At 38.5% G+C, this 15436-nt stretch overlaps 2 long non-coding RNA genes across 2 annotated transcripts in view; both read left to right on the top strand.

The window, feature by feature from the left end:
• The first annotated feature begins 1010 nt into the window (after nt 1-1010).
• Nucleotides 1011-15436, top strand: part of LOC123328097 — a 38062-nt gene continuing 23636 nt past the window's right edge. The window contains exon 1 of the long non-coding RNA XR_006542863.2: nt 1011-1955. This is a non-coding gene — a long non-coding RNA (uncharacterized LOC123328097). The remainder of the gene's footprint in view (nt 1956-15436) is intronic.
• On the top strand, nt 2046-3094 carry LOC123464682. Its single transcript, XR_006639741.1, has 2 exons — nt 2046-2158; nt 2644-3094. It is a non-coding gene; the product is annotated as an uncharacterized LOC123464682 (long non-coding RNA).

Raw genomic sequence — 15436 nt, 5'->3', positions numbered from 1 at the left:
GAGCAGTGCCATGTTCTGATTTACATTTTGAAAATATCATTCTCATTGACTGTAGTAGAAGCTATGATGGAAATAGGTAGCCTGTTAAGAAGAATCTCAATAGTACAGGCAAGGTTGATAATGCTGGATGATATGAAAAATGGTTTGGGTTATAGTGTTATTTTAAATATAGGGAGCAAGAGAGGAATTGTGGAAGGATTCAGTGTCTTTGATATGGATATTTATAAAAATGAAATTGCCATTTTATTAAGATTAGGGAAAAACTTGTTTTAGAATTTATAATTAGATCAATACTTTTGTTTGAAGCATGTTAAATATGGAATTTATGTTAGATATTTAAGATATATCAGTTAAGAAAACAGCCTTGACATTTGGATTTGCAATGTGGAGGTCACATTTGACCTTGATGAGGTGGTGGACAGATGAGGATATTATTTGGTGTTCTTGTTTTCCCTATAGAATTAAGTGCAAAGAAATTTAGTAAAGGTTAGGAGGGAAGGTGGGTTTTGGATGTTGTCAGATAAAGGTGAGAAATTGGCATCTAGGAGAGTGGGAGAATAGTTTTACAATGATGCTTTCATGTAATTCCAGGCAACATTGCCTCTCCCCTTGAAATCTATGGTCATTTACTTAAGCTGAGACCAGCATGGCTCCAAGATTTTCGTTAGCAAGACTCAGCTACTCAGGTAAAGTTAGAAAGTAGGTGAGAACTAGAAGTTGGATGAGAACTAGAAGTTAACCAGAGTTGGAATCTTGTGAACTTAGTATCCTGAAGGGAAAGATGAAGAAAGAAGTATTTTGATGAACCATCAACTCTAAATAGGGTAAGGATGAAAAAAATATTATGAAGGAAATTATAGAGAACAAAAATCAATAGAGGCTCCAGTGTGGCAAATAATTGTTAGAGTTGGGATAAAGAGCATCCAACAATATCTTAGTTTTGGAGAGTGGGATATTAGAAACCAAGAGTGGAATGATTGTAGTTATCAATAATAACAAGTTGTGATTACTGAGTCAGGTGATTTTGCTTATGATAGACTGTGAGTTTCCCAGAGCAAAGTAGAAGACCATGTGGAAATGAGAAAGGAATGGGAAAATGTGTTAGATGAGGGATTGTATGGAAGTGCATCACAGGGATCACAGTTAGAGGGACTTACAGTCATAGGCTCCCTGTGATTTCTGAAAGCAGCCGGGACATCTTAACAGTGTCTTCAGAGGTGATAATCAGATTTAATTAGGGCCTCCTTCTAAATCAGGTCTCAGCCTTGGCTGCACATTATAATCACCTGGGGGAACTTTAAAAATTTCCAGTGCTCAAACTTCACCCCAAACCAATGAAATTAAAATCTCTAGGGGTGGGACCCAGATGTCAGCATTTTTAAAAGTTCTCCAGGTGTTTCCAATGTGCAGCCAAGGCAGAGAGCCAGTTTTCTGGCTTTAGGCCAGAAGAAGTAGCAAGAAATGTTGGCTCTGGAGCCTAGGCTCTGCACGCTAAGACAGATCACCTTGGCACTGTCTGCACGTAAGGTGGGAGTCAGATTTGCCTTCCTCCTGTGTCTGAGCATCTAATGAACTAAGGTTTATGCGAGAAGCAAACCAATTCACTCAAAACAGTTAGTAGATGTGTCTGTGTATATTAGCCAGTAAAAAGTAAAAAAGAAAGTTTCTTCCCCAAGAGCAGAACAATCACAGTTTGAGACCCTGTACTGCAGGACAGCAGGTCGTCGCTGAGATAGCAATTGATGACATATACATTGCTCTGAGGGCTCCTTAAGAACTTCTACCTTTTACGAATGTCAGGTGAAAGGTTCACAGCACAACTTTTCATGCTTAATTAGCAGTTAGAATCGCTTCAAGAAATCAAACAGGGAGGAGCAGATGGACTTGCAGCTCACCTTGCGGCAGTAATTTGTTTGTCTCAGCCATTAGTCTTGGTTGCTAACAATCATCTAAAGGTAATGGAATCATACTTTTGCTTATTCTCTATTTGGTTGCTAAATAATTTAGTCCAGAATCTAATTTCTGTTAAAACAGAAAAGTAAAATCTTTATTTCAGAGCTATTTAATTTGCAACATGTTGCCATTATAATCTCCTGGCATTGGTGTAACATCTAAGACTCAGCTGATTGCTTTAAGAACTCAGCGCTGATATGCTCTAGTAAGTGAAGAATTTTTACTTGTAGATTACAAAGAACACATTGTATCTTATTTGCATCTCAATATAAATAAGTTACAGAGGGCTAAAATTTTGCTTTTGGATTTTAAAAAGAAAAATTCCTACACTTTAAAACTGAACTCTAAATGGCCCTGATTTTTGAACAAAACTTTTAATATTTTAGAAAGCCAGTATTGTCCTTTTGTTGTGGAAGCAGTTTTGCTATATTTTTAAAATAAATCTTTACTCCACAAACATTTATAGTACTCTGAAAAGGTTTTATATTTTATTTACTGGTGCCATAGCTTTTGAGATTGAAATGGACAAGAAAGGTCTGCCATAAACTCTTTTGTGTTGTGTTAAATCTGTGGGTTTAAGTGACCTAGGAGAGAGTGGTAATTCTTTCAGCTTCCTCTACTTGGAAATGTGTGTTAGTTCTCTTTGAAAAGAAGGCTTTACTTAAATTTAACTTGTTATTATTTTCCCAGTTGGAGTGACAGAGAATGCTGGGTGACCTTTGTAGGGTTACTTATTGTCTTCATGAAAATTTTCTCCGTCTGAACTAGAGAAAATACCTGCTGAGCTAAGGACTATGGTGAAGACAATGCGTGTCAAACATTTTATGTGCTACTTCTCAGAAAGAAACCAGCCATGATAAATAGACTTTCAGAACAAGTTTTCTAAAATTCACCATGTGCTAAACTTTTCCAAGTCCATCTAATCTTCATCATGTTTTTGCACTCTAGATAAGCCATGATGATGAGTGAGAGTTGGTTCTGGGTAAAATACTGCAGTGGATAGTTTAAATTTCTGCCTTGACTTTTTGTGTCTTTCTCTTGTCCTCTATGGTATGCCTATGGATTTCAACTTCTATTTACTCTGACATGCATAGCACCTGATATAATTCTTCCTTTCTCTATAAAGACTGCATATGACCAACCTAGATAGCATATTCAAAAGCAGAGACATTACTTTGCCAACAAAGGTTTGTCTAGTCAAGGCTATGGTTTTTCCTGTGGTCATGTATGGATGTAAGAGTTGGACTGTGAAGAAGGCTGAGCGCCGAAGAATTGATGCTTTTGAAGTGTGGTGTTGGAGAAGACTCTTGAGAGTCCCTTGGACTGCAAGGAGATCCAACCAGTCCATTCTGAAGGAGATCAGCCCTGGGATTTCTTTGGAAGGAATGATGCTAAAGCTGAAACTCCAGTACTTTGGCCACCTCATGCAAAGAGTTGACTCATTGGAAAAGACTCTGATGCTGGGAGGGATTGGGGGCAGGAGGAGAAGGGGATGACAGAGGATGAGATGGCTGGATGGCATCACTGACTCGATGGATGTGAGTCTGGGTGAACTCCAGGAGTTGGTGATGGACAGGGAGGCCTGACGTGCTGCGATTCATGGGGTCGCAAAGAGTCAGACACGACTGAACTACTGATCTGATCTGAGGCCCAAATAAACCCCATTTTAAGTCTTTGCTTGCTATTAAAAAATATTTCTTGGACCCTACCCCAAAACCAATTAAATGGGAAACTCCAAGGATGTAGATTTGTAGAATATTGAAGTTTAAAAACTCCCCAGGTGAGTCTAATGTAAAGCCTTGGCTATGTGTCACTGTCTTAAGCCAAAAACTTTGGATTCTTAAAGGTATAATTCTAAAGAGTTAGCTGCTGAATAAAGAACATATTTGTAAACCAGAAATCCTTAAATGCTATGAGCCCCAAACTAGCGAGAGAACATTGTCTCAACAGCCTAAAGGATGACAACAACTAAACTAACAATGATGTTTTATGTTGCTATGAAATTCCTCAATTGCCATGATCACTGCTGCTGCTGCTGCTAAGTTGCTTCAGTCATGTCCGACTCTGTGCAACCCCACAGACGGCAGCCCACCAGGCTCCCCCGTCCCTGGGATTTTCCAGGCAAGAACACTGGAGTGCGTTGCCATTTCCTTCTCCAATGCATGAAAGTGAAAAGTGAAAGTGAAGTCACTCAGTCGTGTCCGACTCTTAGCGACCCCATGGACTGAAGCCTGCCAGGCTCCTCCGCCCATGGGATTTTCCAGGCAAGAGTACTGGAGTGGGTTGCCATTGCCTTCTCCGGCCATGATCACTGAGTGACCATTATTTCCTTAGTCTCAGGCACTGAGTTATCTGTAATTATCTATCACACACTGGATGTATTATTTTTCTTCTTGTATCTGATAGCATAATGTTCACTAGCAAGAGACCAACTTCCTGATCTGTGGGTGTGGGGATAACTACAAACTCATTTGCTATTGTGTCACAGTGAATTTCTGATTCTAAGAAACATCTTCAATCACCAGAATGACAGTAGGGTTGCCTGTTTTCCTTATCTGCTTTAGTTAATTTAGTTTATGTCTGTGTGTTTGGAGTTGGCTGTCTCTCTGTTCAGAACAATTAGGAGGGTGCCCTCAGAATTGTAAGCATACTGGGACATTGTTCATGGCTATGACGCCATTGTATTCAAAACCATAGTTTCCTAAGCTGATTGTTTTTTGATTGGACCAGATATTAGAAGATAAATGAAGAAAACTTGCAAACTGCAAGTATTCTTGAAGTAAGAGTTTTATATTTATACATATGTGAGATTAGAAGCCTTTGATGAAAAGTTATTCTTAGATCAATATGCTCACTTTAAATAACTTTATTTTAAAAATTATTTATATTTATTTTATTTTAATTTTGGCTTGCATCAGTCTTTGCATGCACGAGAGCTTTCTCTATTGTGGAGAGCAACGTCTGCTCTATAGTTGAGCTGCATAGGCTTCCCACTGCAGTGGCTTCTCTTGCTTTGAGGCATGAGCTCTAGGTGTGCAGGCTTCAGTAGTTGCGGCTCACAGGCTCTAGAGAACAGGTTCAGTAGTTTTGACACATTGTCTTAGTTGCTCTGCAGCATGTGGAATCTTCCTGGATCAGAGATGGAATCCATGTCCTTTGCGTTGGAAGGCAGATTCTTACCCATTGTACCACCAGGGAAGCCCTATTCAGTTGGTGAAAAAAGTAATTGTGATTTTGGACTGTGAATTTTAAATCGTTATAACTAGGCTCAAACATATTTTTATTAATCAAAATAGGAACCATTACAATCAACACATTTTTGCTAATGAGAAATAAGTTTGCTTATACTTACAGTATAAAAATCCATGCTTGGGATTTGATCAACTCTTGGAAAGCATTTTCTGCATCCTGCGGGTTGTGGAAGTGTTTTCCTTGCAAAAAGTTGTTGAGATGCTTGATGAAGTGGTAGTCAGTTGGCGAGAGGTCAGGTGAATAGGGTCAGTCACTTCAGTTGCTCAGTCGTGTCTGACTCTTTGCAACCCCAAGAATCGCAGCATGCCAGGCCTCCCTGTCCATCACCAACTCCCAGAGTTCACTCAGACTCATGTCCATCGAGTCAGTGATGCCATCCAGCCATCTCATCCTCTGTCATCCCCTTCTCCTCCTGCCCCCAATCCCTCCCAGCATCAGAGTCTTTTCCAATGAGTCAACTCTTTGCATGAGGTGGCCATAGTATTGGAGTTTCAGCTTTAGCATCATTCCTTCCAAAGAAATCCCAGGGCTGATCTCCTTCAGAATGGACTGGTTGCATCTCCTTGCAGTCCAAGGGACTCTCAAGAGTCTTCTCCAACACCACAGTTCAAAAGCATCAATTCTTCAGCGCTCAGCCTTCTTCACAGTCCAACTCTCACATCCATACATGACCACAGGAAAAACCATAGCCTTGACTAGATGAACCTTTGTTAGCAAAGTAATGTCTCTGCTTTTGAATATGCTATCTAGGTTGGTCATAACTTTCCTTCCAAGGAGTAAACATCTTTTAATTTCATGGCTGCAGTCACCATCTGCAGTGATTTTGGAGCCCCCCAAAATAAAGTCTGACACTGTTTCCACTGTTTCCCCATCTATTTGCCATGAAGTGATGGGACCAGATGCCATGATCTTCGTTTTCTGAATGTTGACTTTTAAGCCAACTTTTTCACTCTCCACTTTCACTTTCATCAAGAGGCTTTTGAGTTCCTCTTCACTTTCTGCCATAAGGGTGGTGTCATCTGCATATCTGAGGTTATTGATATTTCTCCTGGCAATCTTGATTCCAGCTTGTGCTTCTTCCAGCCCAGCGTTTCTCATGATATACTCTGCATAGAAGTTAAATAAGCAGGGTGACAACATACAGCCTTGACGTACTCCTTTTCCTATTTGGAACCAGTCTGTTGTTCCACGTCCAGTTCTAACTGTAGATGAGGTAAAACTTTATAGCCCAATTTGTTCATCTTTTGAAATGCTGGTTGTGTGATATGAGGTCAGGCATTGTTGTGGAGGAAAATCAGGCCCTTTCTGTTGACCAATGCTGGCTGCTGGCGTTGCAGTTTTCAGTGCATCTCGTTGACTCGCTGAGCAGACTTCTCAGATGTGTATTGGTGTTGCCGGGATTCAGAAAGCTGTACATCAGACCAACAGCAGACCACCAAACAGTGACGGTGACCTTTTTTTTGGGTGAAGGTTTGGCGTTGGAAAGTGGTTTGAAATTTCTTCTTAGTCCAACCACAGAGCTGGTCATTGCCTGTTGGTTGTCATATAATATCACTTTTCATCATATATCATAATCTGATCAAAAAATAGTTCATTGTTGTTGTATAAAATAAGAGAATTGACATTTCAAAATCATGATTTTTTTGATTTCTGGTCAGCTCATGAGGCACCTGCTTATCAAGTTTTTCACCTTTCCAATTTGCTTCAAATGCTGAGTGACTGTAGAATGGTCGACACTGAGTTCTTTGGCAACTTCTCAAGTAGTTGTACGAGGATCAACTTTTATGATTTCTCTCAATTTGTTGTTGTCACCTTCCCATGGCTGGCCACTAGGCTCCTCATCTTCAAGGCTCTGGTCTCAGCTAGAACCATCACTGGATTGTATGTTAGCTAGCTGTTCCTGGGCCAAACACGTTGTTGATGCTTCTGGTTGTCTCCCCTGCTTTACAACCCATTTTGAACTCAAAACTGCTTGAATTTGCTTTTCGTCTAACATCATTTCCATAGTCTAAGATAAATACAAAACAAACAGCAAGTAATAATTCATTAGCAAAAAACATGACATGAGAAATATGCATTAAAATGATGTATAACATAACCACATTTACTGAGAATGTATTCCAGTTCATATGGCAAATATCAACAATGCAAAAACCGCAGTTACACTTGCACCAACCTAATAGATGTTCATTTTTAATTTCAGTTTATGAGCCCTTTCAACTTGTACCCTGAACTTGATAATAGCAAATAAAACCCACTTTGTTGCTGTTTAATCAATTTCATAAAATGAAGAAAGTTGCAACATCTGGCTTTTGCTCAAGCCCATATTTCTTTCACTACACTGCTCTAGAAGACATCTTTTTAATACAATTCAGGGGCATTCATCCTGCCTCACTCTCACTGTGACCTTTGAGAGGAGTGCTAATATGTCAAAGATGAGGATACTATTGATTAACAATTTTGGTGAGTTAAGTATTTTGTATAATTCTGGAAGAGATTAAAGTCTATTTTAAGACTCCCAGTTTCTGGTTCTGCATCACATATAAGGAGCTTGGAAATCACCAGTCTTCCTTAAAAAAAAAAAAAAAAAAGTAAAAACTGAACAGACTAAAAAAGTCAACATCTTTTTTTGGATCTGTAAGAGAGGTGAGACACAAACACTGCCCCCACGATTGAAGAGTCAGGCAGGTACAGGGAATAGAGACTTGGGAGTGGAAACCACCTCAGGAAAACTATAATTGAAAAATTGCTGGTGGCTTAGTGTCCAACTCTTTGTGACCCTCTGGACTGTAGCCCCTCCAGGCTCCTCTGTCCATGGAATTCTTCAGGCAAGAATACTGCAGTGGATTGCAATCCCCTTCTCTAGGGGATTTTCCCCAATCAGGGCTCCAGCTCACGTCTCCCACAAGGTAGATTATTTACAGTCTGATCCACCAGGGCTTCTTTTTTCAATTCACTTTTTTGGGAAGACAACTCTGAGGGTGAAAAACTAGACCCGCTGACAGTGGTGAGGGGAGGAGAGGTGCACACTATTATGAGATTTATCCTCAGGAGATTGGTCAAGTTCCCACAGTAAATGTGGGAGAAAAATATAGATCCCCTGGAGAAGGAAATAGCAACCCACTCCAATACTCTTGCCTGGACAATTCCATGGACTGAGGAGACAGGCAGGCTACAGTCCATAGGGTCACAAAGAATCAGACCCTGACTGTGCGACTTTCACTTCTGGCAGGAGGGGGAAGAGTAAGGAACCATTTAAAAATGCCCAGAACATTCTGTTCTTCTTAACAAGACCTGTCCTCAGGAGAAACTAGATAACTAGAGCCTGACTGACCTGGGGAAGGGAAATACTTCAGTATCTCTAGCTATCCTGTCTCACTTAAGAGTTGGGGGTTTGAGGGGATAGGGCGACTGTGGCTGAGAAACAGTGGTGAAGTGCAGAGGCACAGGCTCTAAAAGACTGAGATTTAATCAGAAGAATAAAAACGGCTATCCCTCCCATGGCATATTACTAAGGGTCTTTTTTATAGCCTTTTCTTTTACTTGGTACCTTATATTTGGCTGTCAAGAAAAAGTTTGCAAGGCATATTAAAAGGCAAAGAACATAATTTGAAGAGACAGAGCAAGTATTAGAACAAGACACAGTTGGGATGCTTTATCTATTCAGTGGCCCTTTTCATGGTTGTTATACCATGTACATTTTTGGAATTTTTTTTCCCAATTAATTGTTTCAAAAGACTATCTTATGGATGTCTCTTGAGAATGTGGGCATCATGACTCTCTCTCACCTACTTTAGGTTTGAAAAGCAATGACTTAGCAACTGAACAACACCAACAGCAGTCAAATGCTTTATGTTTTTGAGAGAAACTGGTTTTCTCCTTAATGTGTTATTAGCATTGTTATTTTTCAGTTGCTAAGTTGTGTCCAACTCTTTGCATTCCACGTGGACTGCACCTTGTCAGGCTTTCCTGTCCTTCACTATCTCCTGGAGTTTGTTCAAATTCATGTCCATTGAGTTGATAATGCTATCTAACCATCTCATCCTCTGCTGCCCGCTTCTCCTTCTGCCCTCAACCTTTCCCAGCATCAGGGTCTTTTCCAGTGAACTGACTCTTCGCATCAGGTGGCCAAAGAATTGGGGCTTCAGCATTAGTCCTTCCAATGAATGTTCAGGGTTTATTTCCTTTAGGATTGACTGGTTTGATCTCCTTGCAGTCCAAGGGATTCTCAAGAGTTATTAAAATTAGCAAGATGTAATACTGATAACCAAAGAACAACCTTAGGGTCTGACTTGATGACTTTGGCCTGCATATTGTAAACAAGAAGATGAGCCATGATTTATAGGTAGTTTAGCCCACTTATTAAAGCTGGGGGGAGGTGAGTCATTTAGGGTCAAGTTCTTTTTAATTATAAATATTGTGTCACTTGAATGTTTAGCATATGTGGTTCATTTGTAATCAAAGAACAATTTTATTTTTTATCTTCTATGTCCATGAAAATCTGTTCAGAAGGGGCAGTGTTGCTGACCCTTGATGAAATCTTGACAGGCTTAAGACATTTCTTATTAATCTCTGGTAACAGCAATCTTATGGTTCTAGTCCTTTTAAATTACAAATACAGTGTTCATTCATTAAGTAAAAATCTCACTGTGCATAGTAATATTTTAATCTTTGTTGAAGGGATGGTTGGATGGCATCACTGACTCAATCAACAGGAATTTGAGCAAGCTGCGGGAGATGGTGAAGGACAGGGAAGCCTGGTGTGCTGCAGTCCATGGGGTCACAAAGAGCTGGACATGATCGAGCACCTGAAAAACAATAAGAGGAAAGTCCAACTAACTGTTGATAGTTATCCTCTTCCTTACCTAAGACCTGTAGCAGATGGAAACCTTTGATCTAATAAGGAGAAAATAGTATACTCAGCTTCTTTTTTCCATCCCTCTTCTTACCTCACTTCTTCCACTCTCTAGCTTCAAAGAAAAAAAAAGAAACAGGTGGAGAGAAGGGAAAAAAAATGACATAGAACAGAGAAATATCTTACTTGGGTGACATCTGGTGAAGCCGATTTTAAACTTTTGAGGTCTGGTAGATGTTAAATGCTGATTTCTTTCTCTTATGGTGCCTGTGTATATATATGTGTGTGTTTCTTGAACATGTATATATATGTGTGTGTTTCTCTGAACATGGTGACATGTTCAGTTCTACCTCTCATGGTATGAGCAGAACAATCCATTTCCCAATATATTGCTTTTCCTTTGGCCTCTGTTTTTCTGGTAGGCCACTCCACAAATAATAAACTATTGGTGCTCTCTACTTTTACTCCTGGACTTAACACTTGGATTTAAAATGGCTCCAGTCTTGCTTTTTTTCTTTCTGGCATGACTCAACACCTTGGACCTGACGGTCTCTGGATGTGAAGGCCAGTCCAAACAGAACTACATTTATTCTCCCACCCCAAGCCACTGGAAGATCCTGAGGCATTCTCTGCAACTCCAAACTTCAGGGAATTGACATTCCAGGATCTGGGAGTAGTATAATGAAAATCCCCATTCTGAGGCTTTAGATGAAGAGTTGGAACCTTCCACACTTATTCCATCCTTCTTGGGAGAGGCTGGGGATTTCTACCAATGGGTGCATGCCTCCTCAGTCACTTCAGTTGTGTCCAGCTCTTTGCGACCCTATGGACTGTAGCCCACCAGGATCCTCTGTCCATGGGTTTATCCAGTCAAGAATACCGAAGTGGGTTGCCATGCCCTCCTCCAGGCAATCTTCCTGACCCAGGGATTGAACCTGTGTCTCCTACATCTCCTGCACTGATTGAAGGTTCTTTACCACTAGGACCACCTGGGTACCAATGAGTCTTCTCAGAAATTTACTCTCCATACCTTGACCCAGCTTATTATATATGATTTGCTTGAGGAATCTAAGAATTGTTGACACTGAGATTTTCTTTATAAATGTTATATATGGTCATCTGTCTTGCATTCATTTCTGTATTTGATGTGTATCATATTTTTGTCTCAATTGAAATGGAAAGATTTACATTTTGACATTCTATAACATGTACGTTTGCCTGGAGTATCTCCTCTTAACATTGCCCCAAGAACCAGGGATAGGAAGGTTCTTTCAGAGAATTCTTTCAGAAAATTCAGATACATATTTGAAACTGTCCCATTTCATTATGACCAACTTGACTGTTAATTAGAAAACCATAGCTTAGCTTGCCAAATGCAATTTTCCATAGATTTTGGATTATTTACTAGAGAGAGGAAAAAGCTGCTTGAAATAACCACTGTAAAAAGACAAAAGTCTGGTGGAAAATATTGAGGCCTCCTATAGGAATAGTTTTCCATGAATTGAATCACAAGAGTTGCATTTACTTTATAAGGTCTCCAATAGGTCGGATAATTTAGATAAGCTTTAGGAACCAAATGGCAATAGAGTGCACTGAGTCTGTCCTAATTCACAATTCTGGAAAATACTTCCTAACTCCTCTTTAATTGGCTTTCTGTACCCAAGCATCATAGCTCACTAAATGGACCATGTGAGTTAAAGCATTGCTGTACTATCTGGACATTCATTTTAGTATATCAGACTTCACTAGCTTTGTAGGATTTACAAAGTTAGGACATGTGAGACATTAATAACTGTGATAATATTTTATACAGTTAATTATTTTTGGCCTCAGTGGTATGGTGAAATAAAGTATTGTTTCTTTTCTGCAAGATGTGCAAGTTTTGGGGCTATAGATTATAGCCTTCTTTTATCCCTTAAAGGTGAGTTACTATCAAAAATTAGACCATAGTTTTATACATTAATGTCTATGTTTACCATATTTGCATGCTGAGAAATTATTCTTTTTTTTTCATATTTCTTTTATCTAATTTTTATTTTGAAATGAAATAAGACTTCCTTGTAACATCTCTAATATTAAACAACTTTTTAAGCAAGTTAGACTGTCTACAAGGCTTTTCATAATATCTATGCTAGGAATTTTTTTTTTAATTTTATTTTATTTTTAAACTTTACATAATTGTATTAGTTTTGCCAAATATCAAAATGAATCCACCACAGGTATACATGTGTTCCCCATCCTGAACCCTCCTCCCTTTTCCCTCCCCATACCATCCCTCTGGGTCGTCCCAGTGCACTAGCCCCAAGCATCCAGTATCGTGCGTCGAACCTGGACTGGCATCTCATTTCATACATGATATTTTACATGTTTCAATGCCATTCTCCCAAATCTTCCCACCCTCTCCCTCTCCCATAGAGTCCATAAGACTGTTCTATACATCAGTGTCTCTTTTGCTGTCTCGTACACAGGGTTATTGTTACCATCTTTCTAAATTCCATATATATGCATTATTATACTGTATTGGTGTTTTTCCTTCTGGCTTACTTCACTCTGTATAATAGGCTCCAGTTTCATCCACCTCATTAGAACTGATTCAAATGTATTCTTTTTAATGGCTGAGTAATACTCCATTGTGTATATGTACCACCACTTTCTTACCCATTCATCTGCTGATGGACATCTAGGTTGCTTCCATGTCCTGGCTATTATAAACAGTGCTGCGAAGAACATTGGGGTACACGTGTCTCTTTCCCTTCTGGTTTCCTCAGTGTGTATGCCCAGCAGTGGGATTGCTGGATCATAAGGCAGTTCTATTTCCAGTTTTTTAAGGAATCTCCACACTGTTCTCCATAGTGGCTGTACTAGTTTGCATTCCCACCAACAGTGTAAGAGGGTTCCCTTTTCTCCACACCCTCTCCAGCATTTATCGCTTGTAGACTTTTGGATTGCAGCCATTCTGACTGGTGTGAAATGGTACCTCATAGTGGTTTTGATTTGCATTTCTCTGATCATGAGTGATGTTGAGCATCTTTTCATGTGTTTGTTAGCCATCTGTATGTCTTCTTTGGAGAAATGTCTATTTAGTTCTTTGGCCCATTTTTTGATTGGGTCATTTATTTTTCTGGAGTTGAGCTGTAGGAGTTGCTTGTATATTTTTGAGATTAGTTGTTTGTCAGTTGCTTCATTTGCTATTATTTTCTCCCATTCTGAAGGCTGTCTTTTCACCTTGCTAATAGTTTCCTTTGATGTGCAGAAGCTTTTAAGGTTAATTAGGTCCCATTTGTTTATTTTTGCTTTTATTTCCAATATTCTGGGAGGTGGGTCATAGAGGATCCTGCTGTGAAATTATTCTATAAAGAGATTTTCTATTGAAGTTTTTCTATTAGATTCTGTGATTTTCTTTCAGAAAAATGCAATCTTAACACTTCATATGAAATGGAAATAGAGTCTGAGGGCTTTAGGGACTCATTTGAAGAATTGAATACGTATGCTGCTTTTATAAAAAGAGACTCCTAGAAGATAGTTGAATAACTAGTTAGAAGGTTCCCGGGTCCCCAGGTGACCATGTGAAGCAGATTACCACATCCTGCCCCTAACATGTAGTTGACTATGACATATTTCAGGATTTTCTCAGAATTGAGAAAATAGTTATAATACAATCAATGCCACTTATAAGCTGTATTTTATATTAAAGGCTAGAAGTTTTGAATGTGTGAGAATACATGAACTGTTTTGCATTATCCATTGTAATAGAGCTCTACTAGTTGAGTATGTTTGGAAACAGTATGGCTGTGTGTTACCAAAGTTGTATTCTAGTGAACTGAAAAAACTTTCTGGTCAGAAAGTACAGGATTTTAACAGTAAGAAATGATTGCAATTCTGAAAAAAAAAGTAGAAATATATAGGGAGGAAGTTGGGTTATTAACATAGTAATAACAAGAATTGAAAATTAGTGGCACATTAAAGAGATTCTATAAAACAGTGAATCAAATGCCTATGAGCATCAAAGAATTTAAATATTTAGAAAAATATATACTCCTGGGCCTCCAACCAGACTTACTATATCAAGATTTTCATTTTTAACATGCTTACATAAGAGTGGTTTTACCTTTGTGATGCTTAAATGAAATAGCTGTTGAAAGTTCTTAGAATAGTGCCTAGCATATAAGCATTCAACAAATACTGTATTAGTCATTGGTATTATTGAAATTCCTATGCACATTAAAGCTTGAGAAACACTGCTATAGAAATGGATTATATGGTGTGATTGCCATTTTAATAAGTCAATATTACTATACTCAAAGGAGAGCAGTTGATTAACTGAATAGAGGATCAAAATACTTTAAAAAGTGGTCTCCTTTATCCTTGGGAAACTTTCAGTGGGCAAAAGAATGTAAAGTTCACCTCTGCCTTTTCATTTCCACAAACATCTTAAGTTGACAATGGACCAATTTCCTGATATTAATCAGTACAAAGAATATAAGAAGAACAAATTTTTTTTTTTGATAAGTTAAATTTGGTTTTAGTTAACACTTTTTTTTTCCTGATTATTTTTTTTAAATTTTATTTTATTTTTAAACTTTACATAATTGTATTAGTTTTGCCAAATATCAAAATGAATCCACCACAGTGGTTAGTGAGCTCTCTCTCTGGTGATATCTGAAGGTATTAATCTAGGGCTCACAGCTATATAGGCAGGCAAATTTAGGTGTCAACAAAATAGAAATGACTGTAGACATGATACTTGAAATAACAACCAGAGAGAATTTGTAAAATTGTAAAGTTGAGTACCTCCACTTTTGAGATCTTAGACTTGACATTGTTCTCTGTGATCATAGCCTTCTTATTTCCCAATAACTTCACACTCTTAGTTCTTACTAAGAACTTACTAAGTTTTTACTCTTATTTACAGAAATTTCCCTTTTTTGTATTCCTCTGTTCACTGAGTGCTAACGTATTTATGTAACGTATCATTCTCCTGGTTTTCTGTTTCTGTCTGATCTGGGTCTTTAGTAGGTGTCTCCAGTGATACTCACATTATTCAGTGCTGGGGTAGCAGACTATTCTGGTTCACTCTCACTCTTTCTTCTATTTTATGGTGGTCTGCTGAGCATTGTTGAAGAAAGCTGTGAAATTGTGCTGCTTTTTGGTTACTGCTGTCATTTTTCTAATGTTGACTTGTATCCTTTTCTATTTAAAAATTATTTTATTCATCTCTTACTATTGATTATAGCAGCAGTTTTAAAACCTTTTTAGCCACCTTAAGAAGGATCCAGAAGAGGTGTTTATATTTAATATTTTTGAGAAAATTCAGTCCACTCGATGTGAAAGTTTTCAATTTCCTTTCCCTATATTTCAATTTTTTCTTCACTCATT

This window comes from Bubalus bubalis, chromosome 11 (genome assembly GCF_019923935.1).
Source record: "Bubalus bubalis isolate 160015118507 breed Murrah chromosome 11, NDDB_SH_1, whole genome shotgun sequence".
NCBI classification, from domain to species: Eukaryota; Metazoa; Chordata; class Mammalia; order Artiodactyla; family Bovidae; genus Bubalus; species Bubalus bubalis.
This window is presented reverse-complemented; position numbering and strand designations above follow the sequence as displayed.